The sequence below is a fragment of the Trichosurus vulpecula genome, chromosome 2, assembly GCF_011100635.1.
Source record: "Trichosurus vulpecula isolate mTriVul1 chromosome 2, mTriVul1.pri, whole genome shotgun sequence".
In the NCBI taxonomy this organism is placed as follows: domain Eukaryota; kingdom Metazoa; phylum Chordata; class Mammalia; order Diprotodontia; family Phalangeridae; genus Trichosurus; species Trichosurus vulpecula.
This window is the reverse complement of record NC_050574.1, coordinates 371,046,488-371,058,718: the sequence shown is the minus strand read 5'-3', so window position 1 is coordinate 371,058,718 and position 12,231 is coordinate 371,046,488. Positions and strand designations below refer to the sequence as shown.

General features: G+C 41.0%; 1 pseudogene; it reads right to left on the bottom strand.

Moving 5' to 3' along the window:
- Positions 1 to 6,249: 6,249 nt before the first annotated feature.
- Positions 6,250 to 10,363, bottom strand: LOC118838287 (annotated as a pseudogene).
- Between the last annotated feature and the right edge of the window lie 1,868 nt (positions 10,364 to 12,231).

The window sequence follows — 12,231 nt, the reverse complement described above, 5'->3', positions numbered from 1 at the left end:
TTGGAGTTTTTTTTTTCTTGTCCATATTGTTGTCATTGTAGAAACCGTTCTCATGATTCTGATTGTTGCATTCTGCCTCTGTTGCTGAAAACTGTCCCAGGTTTCTCTGAGACTATTTCCTTCCTCATTTCTTGCAGCACAATTTATATGCTACAACTTGTTCAGCCATTCCCCAATTTATGAGCTTCCTCTTGGATTCCTATTCTTTGCTACCTCAAAAAAAGGCAGAAATATTTTTGCTGAGAAGGAGTGGAGAGATAGGAAGCAAACCAGGAAAGAGGAGTGACACGAAAATCGAGAGAGGAGAGAGTATTTAGGAGTGGGTGGTCAACAATATCAAATGCAACAGATAGATGAGAAAGCATGAGGATGAAGAAAAGGTCATGAGAAATCAGTGGAGTGATGAGATCAAAAGCCAGATTGCAAAGGTTCGAGTGAGTGAGAGGGCTGTGTGCCCCAATAATATTTATTAGTAGGTTAAGTGCTTCCTCCCCCCTGAAGAATAGTGGACTTGGAGTCATGTAACATGTGTTGGAATCCTGCCTCTAGTATTTATCAGTGATACAATACTGGGCCTCAACCACGGTTAAGTTCTTTGAGTCTCAGTTTCTATCATTTTTGGACTGTGCATTGTAAAGGCTTTTTGTGATGTTCAGATGAGATGTATATTAAGTGCTTTACAGACCATAATTTGTTATTAACAGCTATTATTATCATTTCTTTTTTTATTAGCATTTTGTCTCCCCCTAATTCCTGGACTTAAACTTTTTTTTCCTCTCAAGATACCTAAATTAAACTAATTAGTTTTAATGTCTCCCCAAAGATTATACTACTGAACCTGTTATCTCTTAATGTCCAATCCAGTGGCTGCCAATCTTTTTTCTCTTTTGGGGGCTTCCATGTGGCATTGTTCATGAACAAGTCCCTACATTCCCTTAGTCTCAGTTTCCTCTTCTTTAGGCAAGGGGGGTAATAATAGTTGTGTCATTCTCTTAGTAGTGCTGCAGTGACTACAGATCTAGTGATTTACTCCCATTTGTTTAGTCTTGCTCTCAATCGAATATTTTACACAGCAACAGCTACATCGTCAGATGACAGAACTGTACCTTCTCAGCAATACAATGATCCAAGGCAATTCCAAAAAATTCATGAAGGAAAATGCTGTCCACATCCAGAGAAAGAACTATGGAGTCTGAATGCAGATGGAAGCATACTATTTTCACTCTTTTCGGTCTTTGTTTTTTATTTCTCATAATTTTTCCCTTTTGTTCTGATTCTTCTTTCACAACCTGACTAATGTGGAAATGTGTTTAACATGATTGTACATGTATAGTTTATATCAGATTGCTTGCAGGCTTGTGGAGTGGGGGGAGTCAGAAAAGCATGGAACTCAAAATTTTATAGATATGATTGTTGAAAACTATCTTTACACATAATTGGAAAAAATAATATTAAGGAAGAAAAGGAAAGAACCAAAAAGTATTGTTCTCTGTCAATAGCATAGCTCTAATCTAATCTACACCAATAAAATATTTCAAATAAGAAGGAAGATATATCCAATAAAGTTCTTTAGCAACACTGATCCAATTTCAAATAGAGACTTCCAGCTTATGTAGGATTCAAATCTACAAAAGGATTTCTGAAAACTCTGAATAAGAATAATATAATTTTTTGTACACTAAGTAACTCAATAAGATATTTGTATTTCAGTGCCTGGCACATAATAAATGCCATATAAATGGTAGCTATTGCTATGACTATTTCAATTTAAGGCAATAAAATCTTTCAACCAGAAAACAGGATTTTGTTGGTGTTGAGTCCTGCCCAACTCCTCCTTACCCCTTGTGGGGTTTTCTTGACAAAGACACTGAAGTGTTTGCCATATCCTTCTTCAGCTGATTTTACAAATGAAGAAAATGAGGCAAACAAGGGTTATACAGCTGGTAAGCGAGGCAAAATTTGAACTCAGGTCTTCCTGATTTCAACTCCAGCCTTCCATCCATTGTGTCACCAAGTTGCCCAGGTTGTCTTTTGATTGAAACTCTATATTAGAAAGGCAGAATTTATGATTTCAAAGAGAATCTCATACATGCCTGAAAGGTTCGGAACCGCAGGATATAAGCAATTCTCTAGGCAGAAGGCAGGAGAACTAAAGCATGTATTTACACTCCACAGTAACAGGCCCACAAATCAGCATCCCCATTTTGATATTTTGATCAAAAGCTTCCAGGCCCAGTAAGTCCGCCTCACAAGAGTAACCAGGAGGCCACAGAGAAGCGAGATGGTATAAGGCAAAATCATATACATGCTTCCCCTCTACAGTAAGAAGATTACCCACTGGCCTCCAGTCCTTGGTCAGCACTCCTGGCTCCATGTGGGTCAGCTCTGCTACCAGCAGCTCAGCTTCAGCTGTAGGCGTCTCTGGCTCCAACTGGAAAAAGGAAAAGGGGTCTTCAGGCTGTCCTCTCCCCTCTTATAGAATTTTTGATATCTTCAAGCACTGCCTGAATGACCAGGGTCCCAATTGGTTCTTGAGTTGGCCCCTCCCCCTAGCATAGACCAGGTTAACACCCAATAGGGTATTGCTCTGGAGTTAACACCTTCCCTCAGCCAGCCCCATGACTCATCACACAGGAAGTTCTCCGCTTCCGAAAGAGAAGCAGCAGCAACCAGCAGGCTCAATGAGGTAAGCTGAGTCACTCAAGGAAAACAAAGGCCACTCTGGCCATAAACTCCTATGGAGTAAGAAGGTTCAGATGAAGAGCAGCAGAGCCCTTCAGTGTTCAGCCCCCATTGATCTGGGCCTATGTCAGTGTAACCGGAATGGCCTTTGTTTTCTTTGAGTGACTCAGCTTACCTCATTGAGCCTCTGGATGCTGTGGCTTGCTCTTCCGGGGCAGGAAGTCCAGCGACCATACCAGGAATCAATTTCCTGTGTGATGAGTCATGGGGCTGGCTGAGGGGAGGTGTTAGCTCCAGAACCCGGTCTATGCTAGGGGGAGGGGCCAAGTCAAGAACCAATCGGCCCTGGTCATTCAGGCGGTGCTTGATGATGTCAAAAACTCTATAAGAGGGGAGAGGAGAGCTTAAAGCCCTCTCTTTCCTTTTCTGGTTGGTGTGGGAGCAAGTGGGGAGCATGACTCTGGGCCAGCCCTTGCTCTTGGGCCGAGCCCAGATGTTGGTAACTATGAATTGTATTGGGTCTGTCTGTTGATATTTGTAATTTGTTTGTATTTTGGTTTTGAGGTCGGGGTGTTGGTTTGTTTTTCCCCTGAACTAAGTGAATGTTTTGAACCTCAGGGTGCTGATTTTTTCCCCTGAAGTAAGTCAATGAATCTGTATTTGGTATATCTCTTGATGATTGTCTCTTTGCCCACCTGAAATAACTGAATGCTAACTGAATGCTGGCCTTTTCCCCTGAACTAAATGAATGTTGTCTGTATGCTAACTGAATGCTGGATTAAAGTAAGCTGGTCAACCCCTTCACCGTGCTTTCCTTGTTTAAGCAGATAAAAAGAACCTGTGCTTTCCCGGCAGCCTCCTGGGTCCTGGCAGCCACCTGGGTGCCGGCAGCCCCCTGGGTGCCGGCTGTGGGGGAGGGATCTTACGCCCCCACTGAAGCTGCTAGCTGGGTTGTTAAAACAGTCAGCACACAGTATGGTGGCTTCTGGATGTGGAACTGTGCATCTCTGGTCAGAAGGGGCCTGTAGTCCCTTAGGGTTCAGATTTCTGCCATTTGGGACCAAGAACTGGCTGGCATCAATAGGCTCCTGCCGCATCATCCAGAGGGGAAATAGTTGGCATTAGTGAAATGGGGACTAGTAAAATGAATTCTATGTTGCCTGATAAGGAGTGAGGAAGGAGCGTCAAGGACATAGGGAGTTTGACTCTTAAGACCATCCAACAAGAGGCGGAGATGGGGTTTGGGGGGAGCAATGCCCAGTTTCTTGGGCCATACATGCATGCTAGGAGCTAGGACCATTGTAGTCAAATATGTTTTCACTAGCTCATAGCACCCATCTTGCTATCTTGTTCTATTCACATCTAGGAGTCTCCCTTTTCCCTTTTCCCTCACCCCCACCAAACTATGACCCTTCTTTCTTCTATCTCTAAAGAGATAGACAACATTTTAGCTGTTCCAGGGTGTTCCTGATCCTCAGTAAATATTTCTTGTTGCTTCAGATGCCAAGTTGAAGAAGTCATCACCTGTGTCTTTTGATTTCAGGGCAGCAATAGTTGGTAATGTCAAAATATCAACTTGTGATATGAACCCTTAAGCAAAACCCCAAAGGACCTATTCCCCATACAAGATCAGAGGAAGGCCTCCTGTAAAAAAACAATCCCACTGAAATTATTCTGGAGTCACTCATGAGGTGCAGTATCAGTCCTGGGATTTGATGACCATATCAAGGTTGGTTGGTTAATACCAAAAGGTCCCAGAAGACAGTAGGGAGAATTCAGTGAGTCAAAGGAGAATAGCAACAAGGAATAGGTTAGGTGGACTAACTTCTGGCTCTGCTGAATCCAGCTCCTGCTTCTTGCCTCTTCCTGAGTGGGGACATTTTTAACAGGAGACTTTCCCTGCTCTTTCGCAGTCTGAGGCTGTGCCATGGAGGGCCTGCCATTTCAACTCATGGTAGATCCTGGCCTTCTTCAATATTCCTTGGAGCATCAGATGGTTGACTGCTCTTCTCCACACTGAATGAGGTTCAGAGTGGCAGTAACAGAACTGCAAAGTATTAAGTTGCTACCTCATGGGAGGACAAATTGAAGCAATAATAATTACCCTGAGTGGCTCCATTGGCTACTAAATTGGATTTAAGTCACTTGTCTAGGAACAGCGGGATGGCCTAGGGACCAGCTTTATGATGGTTATGTTAAAATGCCAAGGTCAAGAATTCATTACCTGTGCCATCTGACTTCTGGGTAAAAATAGTTGTTCATCCCAAAATATTAACCTTTGATGGGTTTCTTCCCTCTCCTCTCCTGTTACACACCCCCTCCCCAGAAAACCAAAAACCTATCCTCAATACAAAATCACAGGAAGGCCCCCTGTAAAAATAAAAAAAAATCTCACTAAAGTCATTATGGAATTATTTTCTTTTCTATTGAGAGGGGCAGAATCCACTTTATTGAGCACATGTTAAATGCTTTAATTAACAATAAAAAATATAATATATGTGACTGAAAGTAGGATCTTGGTTTGGCAACCATGATAGAAACCTCTTTCCAGGATTAAATGGAAAGAACCAATATTAAAAGGAGAACAGGCTCAGAGAAAATATGCAAAGTCTGATAATTTTCTTATACCTCCCAACTACAGCTTAACACTTACATAGCTAGTAACTTGATCCTGTATAGGTAGGGTCTCATTGGATCCTGTGGTTCACACAGAATTCTGGTTAGGCTTAGAGTTAGTTGCTAAGATTCAGAGGAAGTTCAGTGACTCACACAAGGTCACATAGTTAGTAGCAGACCTGGGATTCAAACCCAGATTCTGATTACAAATCCTCTCTTCTTTCCACTGCACTGATTCAGCTTGATTTCCCTATTTGCCTTTGAGCTAAAATTTCTCCAAATAGAGCCCACATATATTTAATTCTGTATATTTGTTGAGCACCATCTTTGTTAAGGAGTATTCTTAATTGAGTAATCTGCCAAGATGCATTAATATCGGTCAAAAGATCTAAAATTTAGAAGCATCTTGACAATTATAAGAGAAGCCTTCATTCACTTAGAAGGAAGCTTTGCAATAGAGGTAGCCTGCAATATGGCATCAGAAAGGTATTTTACCTGAAGGTCACCCTGAAGGCCTATAATGAATGGCCCAGGAAATGCCCCCAAAGTACATGTGTCCTCCAGGAACCCTATGGTGTTGAGTTATTATATTGCCATTTACCCATCAGAAGAAACCTGCATGCATTACCTGTTTCTGTGATGAAGCAAATTCTGCATGTGAAACTTGATTAGGAATGACTAAAATTTCAGAGTATTTAATGATTTTTTGAAAAATTTTAAATTCCATTTAGACAATCTGAATTTTGCATGTTTTTCCTCCGTTGCAAATATTGAGTCATTTCAAATCTCAGTCATTACAAAATCTCTCACATAATCAGTAGGCAACTCAAATACCTTAGTTGTGACAATCACTCATGGTATTTTAATGTTTACTTCTTTCTAAATGCATTTTTAAATCAAATCCAAATGTGTAACACTCTAGCATTAATAGAATGGCTGCACAAGTTATGTTCACCATATTTCAGCCTTTTTCTTTGATATAAACTGGCCATGAGGCTCTGTAACATCTGGGGGTAAAAGAGCCAAATGAACTGGGATTTCAGCTCCTTCCTCTACACTTTTAGGAGCCTCGGGTCCTCCCATATCAGTTCTCACCCATCCAGGGCAGCAGGCATTCAGAAGAATATTATCACCTTTCCTCTGCTCGTTCAGTTGCCTGGCATGGATTCTCGACAAGACAGTGACTCCAATCTTGGACACTCCATAAGCAGTGCTAGGCCAACCTTCCTTCTCATGCACTCCCTTCTTTGCATCTTCCACAAACTGTTCATGAGCCCCACCAACTCTTCCTCTGTGATTGTGTCACTCCTAAATTTCTGCTGTAGTTCTGGGCTGCAGTTTTTAAGAGAAATTACACTCAGGAAGCTAGAGACATTCACTACTCTACCTGCAATAAAACACATGGAGACATCCTTTGTCATATTGTTCTTATAGCCATTCTTTGAAAGAATTCAAAGTTTATTGTTATTTCTTCATTAAATTTCATGAAATTGGGAGATGAATGTAGATTTTTAATAGTTGAGGCTGCAACTCTTTATCTTTGTAAGAAGGAAACTAAAGTTTGTCTACACATCTAAAAATCATTTTTCAAGAGAGTAACTCATGAAATGAATAAAAAAATTAAAATGCTTTCTATGTGCCAGTTACAGTGCTAAATTTCAGTATATCAACATAGAATTGTTATGTGGAAGAATTGAACCCAACTATCAATATTTAATCAATGTTTAGTTAAAAACTCTTTTGAAATTTCCAGTCAAATTGATTATTAAATCATCAAATCCATCCAAATACCTAATAGTCCTCAGCCCTATTCAGATATATTTGCCTATGTCTTTAAAATGGCAATAAGCCAAAACAGTCCTCTTGATTTATAACTGTGACATGTCTAGAGATAACTAGGTGATATTGAGTAGAAATGAGAGAAGGTATTCCCCAGAAAGTCCTTATGATGGTCTATGAAATCATTTACTGATACTTGGGGGCTTCCCAGTAGTGGATTTTGAATCAGCTCTACCTGGTAGAACTGCTAGTTCAGAGGCTAGGTTATTCTCCCTGCAGAGAATTCCAGCCAAATTATGCAACTTATATAACTGCCTTTTCATGGTTTGGCTGGGATTCGCTATGGGGCGAATAACCTAGCCTCTGAACCAATCTGTGGAGGGGTCATAATGCCAAAGTTGTCCCATGGAATTTGAATTAGAAGCCACTAATTCAATGGTGATACCTTGGTGGTAGCCATGAAGTCTTTGTTTTTTTTTTAATGTTATTCTTTGTATTCCAGGAAGAAAATAAAGACATTTAATTTTTTAAAATGTTGTGACTAACAAGACACACCAAACAAGAAGGCATAAATGGATCCCGATCTATAATGCTGGAAGTCATACCCAAGTGGAGGAGATCACAGGTCCACTAGAAATTTGTGTCAAGTGGATGTGTGGTCCAACTGTGTCAGAAGTTCCCTAGAACAAACACCTTAGCCATCCCCCCCATTACCCTCATTCATTTCCTTCCATTTGCTTGGTAGGGGTTGTGGATCTACAGATTTTGCCAGAAACCTTCGTGTCATCTGAATGGAAGCCAGCTACCTTAAGTATTTACACTATACTTCAATATTTGCCTTATTCTAATGATCAGGAATTTTTTTCTGTTACATACTTATTTTTTTTCAAATGTTCTTCGTCCAACTGTAGGCTTACTTTGCTTAAATTATATGTCAAATACATGAAAGGTGAGTGGACTCTTCTAATGAAGAATGTAATCTTAATTACAAATATTATTCTCTTTCTTCCTGGTAATCTAAGGACTTGAAGCAGGTGTCTCCCCCCCCCCCCCCCCGTTCACTACATAAAGAGCAAGTGATGTATCTAAGATGCAGGTGGTAGAATGGATGGTTACAGTTTCATTAACCAACCATGAGATCTCAATCAGAAAAAAGCTTCCTCTGAAGGTGTTAGAGGTGTCCCAAGCTGTATTTTGCAAAGGATTTAAAATTAAATTTGTCTCCTTTTGGAATAAATTTTTTAGGTCTCTATGGTGAGGGGCGGGGAGCTATTACTGAATTCTCTATGTTCCTTTGGGGCAGGAGTCTTGACACAGAGGTATTTTAATTCTCCTACCCCCGCTTGATATAACTTATTGTAGTGAAACATTTCTCAATGTCCCTGAACTAAAAGGGACATACACATGTATGGAAAAACATACACATGTATGGAAAAAAGGAGAGAGGAGTGGCATTAGAGATTATCAAATCTAATTTGTTCTTCACTGCAACTGTCAGAATAAAGCCCTGACCAGTAGACATAATCAGTTAAGGCAACATTGTCAGAATTGGAGCCAGAACTCAGATCTTTCCTTTAATACTAAACCTTTGATAATTCTAGATCTTTCCTCCTTGCACAAACGAGGTTATTGCTTTGTATGCCAGATGTTGAATTTACCTTGGGGCTTAATCAGAGGCAGTAATTCTGCAGATACAGCTCTGGTGCCAAAAAAGTTGGTTTTCAGTGTCACCTCAGCTTGAACAGGAAAAGGTGTGGTATCATCCTCTAAAAAGTAAGGGGTGGGGGGAAGAGAAGAAAACGAAGAGTAAGTGAAATAGTAATCAAACTGAACATTACTGTTTCTAAAGCAAAGAAATTCATATAATTTTAACAGGAGAAGGGGTGGGGGAAGATAGGATTCATATAGCTCCTACTATGTGACAGAGACTTTACAAATATCTCATTTCATTCTCACAACAACCCCTCCAGGCAGGTGCTTTTATTATACACATTTTACAGTTAAACAGCCTGAGGCAACCAGAGGTTAAGTGATTTGCCCCAAGTCACACAGGGAGTAAGTGTCTGAAGCTATAGCTGATGACTCCACGCGCTGTGCTCTATTCACTGGGACCCAAGACTTGAAGGAAAAATGAAAAATTCTCTAAAATGCTCAGAGTGGTTGGTACATTACACAACCAAGTCTTGGTGGAGGCTTAAGCTTCTTGGAGAAAGCATACATAGAAATGCAATTTGTGATTAGCTCAACAGGAGACATAGTCGGAGGGATACAGTAACGTCACCTAACGGATACTGTAACTGTCACCTAACGGATACAGTAACGTCACCTAACGGATACAGTAACGTCACCTAACAACCTCCAGGACATTTGACATTTTGTGAAATTTAAAAACTTGAGAATTACGTCAAGATGCTTTGTCAAGTACAAATATTCAACCACTTCAATTCAACAAGCATTTAATGGAGAAACTACGTGCAAACAAGAACACCACTGGGCAATAAAACACACCGGAAAGAAACTGCCCCAGCTCAGGTGCCAACACTCTCCTGGAAGGCTACAACACCTACACCAGTAGGTCAGTAGGAGAGAGAAACAAAATGTTAGAAAGAAATTTTTCGAGGTAGGGTCAAATAGATTGATCAGTGGACAGGGCGTGGGCACTGGAATGAGGAAGACACACGTTCAAATTCGGACTTTGGGCAAGTCACTTAACCTCTGTTTGCCCTAATCCCTTGGTTCTCCAGGAAACGGCAAACCATTCCAGTATTTTTTGTCGTGAAAATCCCAGGGACATCATGGTCCACGCGGTCACGAAGAGTCGGATACGTCTGAACAAGAAGAGAACACATTAACAACATATAGCTATTACAAGCTCTGTATTCTAAAGTCACTCACCCCGAAGACCTTTTTTCCTGGAGTGAGGAGTTCTGTATTTGACAGCACAATCAATTTTAGTGATTTTCACTTACACACACAGTGTCATTTCCACGTCCGTACCTTTGAAGGCTATTCCAGCATTGTTGACCAGCACATCCAGACCTCCGTACCGCTCCTTGAGAAATTCCCGCAGGGTCCGGATGCTCTGCAGTTCAGTGATGTCCAGCTGGTGGAAAAGAGGGTTCAGTCCCTCCTCCTTCAGCTTCTTCACAGCCTCCTGGCCCAGGGTCGGGTTCCTGGCGGTGAGAATCACGTCCCCGGAGAATTTCTTGCACAGATCGCGCACAGTGGCGAAGCCGATCCCCTTGTCACTCCCGGTCACCGCGGCCACTCGGCTGTAGGAAGACATGACTCAGTTGCAGGTAGAGGGGAGGAAGTCCAAGACACAGAGCAGGGGCTGGTCTGGGGATGCTCGTCAGAGAAGGCAGGTTAGGTGGTGTAGGAGAGTGAGCTGTGATGCTTGAGCTGTAAGTTCGGGCAGAGCTGTTTATAAAGCCCAGACTCTGGCAGAGCTCCAACCCTTTTCCCCTGGCCCCTCACCCTTCAGCCCTCCCCGCCCCCGCTCCGCTCCATCTGGTAAATAAGTAGCTTCCTAGTTTTTCTCTTCCCCAGTCCCTCCCGTGTCTGTCTCTCGCCTCTAAATGGAGACCAGCCATCTAGTCCCAGGTTCCTAATTTCCAGGTGGAGGGGGAACGCAAGAGGAAAGTCCAACTACCGTCGATGCATTTTCTTTGTCTCCCTCTGTAGCTTCTCGGATAATTATTTAGCTTATAAATATTCGTTTTTCCTTTAATTTGTTTCTCTTAAATTTTCCCCAGGTTCTGCCTAATGAGGCATTAAAAATCTTAGTTCAATGAACCCAGGTGTGGTGGCAGAGCAGGGAGCCATATAATTGGAAAGTGTCCAAGAGACTCCAAACTCCCAATGAAATAATGGGAAATATCTCAAAAAGTTATCTCCACAATGGATTATCAGTTTACCCTGTGAGAATTTGTGGGTAGGACTAAAGCTTCAAGTCTGCAGATACTCTAAGGAATATGCATCAGGAAACCAACTGACCTGCCCAGATTATTTCCTCTGTCCCTCTGGTGAGTGACTTTTTGCCGGATCCGTGGTTCCTTTGCTTTTGAGTTTTTTGGATCTTCTGCTGTTTGCAAAAACATCATCCCTTCAGGAAGCATTTAATAAGTACTTGCTTTATTCCAAACTCTGTGTTCAGTGCTGAAAGTACAAATATAAAAGTAAGATAGTCCTCACCCTCAGGGAGGACACATTCTCCTGGGGGAATAGAAAATGTTCACAGACAAGTAAATTTTAGATGTATATAAATAAATACAAATGTATTTGGAAAGTGGCACTAGCAACTTTAAAGAAATCTTTCAAGAAGAATCAAGGAAAGCCTCTTGAAAGAGATGTCTTGAGCAGAGCCTTGAAGGGTTTTAGAGGTTGCAAAAGTGCAAGGAAGGAAGAGGACCATTGTAGGCATAGGATGACACCTGGGGAAAAGATGTGGAGGCAGGAGATTGAATGTGCCATTCAGCAAGACGTCCCATTCATGAGATATCATGAAAGGCCAGGAAGAGGGCTGATATAGCTAGAGTTATGTGGAAGCAGCCTGAAACATAGGCTGCAGCAACATTGTGAAGGACTTAAAGAAATCTGACCCACAGATATCCAATTTTTGCTTCCATTTGAAAAATACACACATACAAGGACATACACTATACATTTGTTATTAATGTGTTATAGTGAATATATTTTTATATTAAGTGATGGTCATATTGTTATATTCTTTATTATATTAAATATATTAACGTGTTGGATATATTTTAAGAGGCAGCAAAGAAGTGAACATTTTACATTATACATAAACACACATATACATATACAGAGAGACATATACAGACACAGATAAAACTGGTCTTTAGAATAAGATTGATGCAGACAATGACTACAATAATGTAAGTAAAAACAAGACTTGAAAGTCACAGAAACTCTAATTAATTATAATAATTTTGGCCCTTGAGAGCCGATAATGAAACTCATGTTCCTCTTCTTGGTAGAGAGGTAGGAGACTCTGAATGTAGAGGCAGCTGGTTTTCTTATATTTTTATATTGTAAAATATGGTCTAGTGAAGTATTATGCTGGAAAATGACTTCTATTAAAAAGTGTGTCTAATACATATACAGACTCACAAATAGGTATATATGTATAGA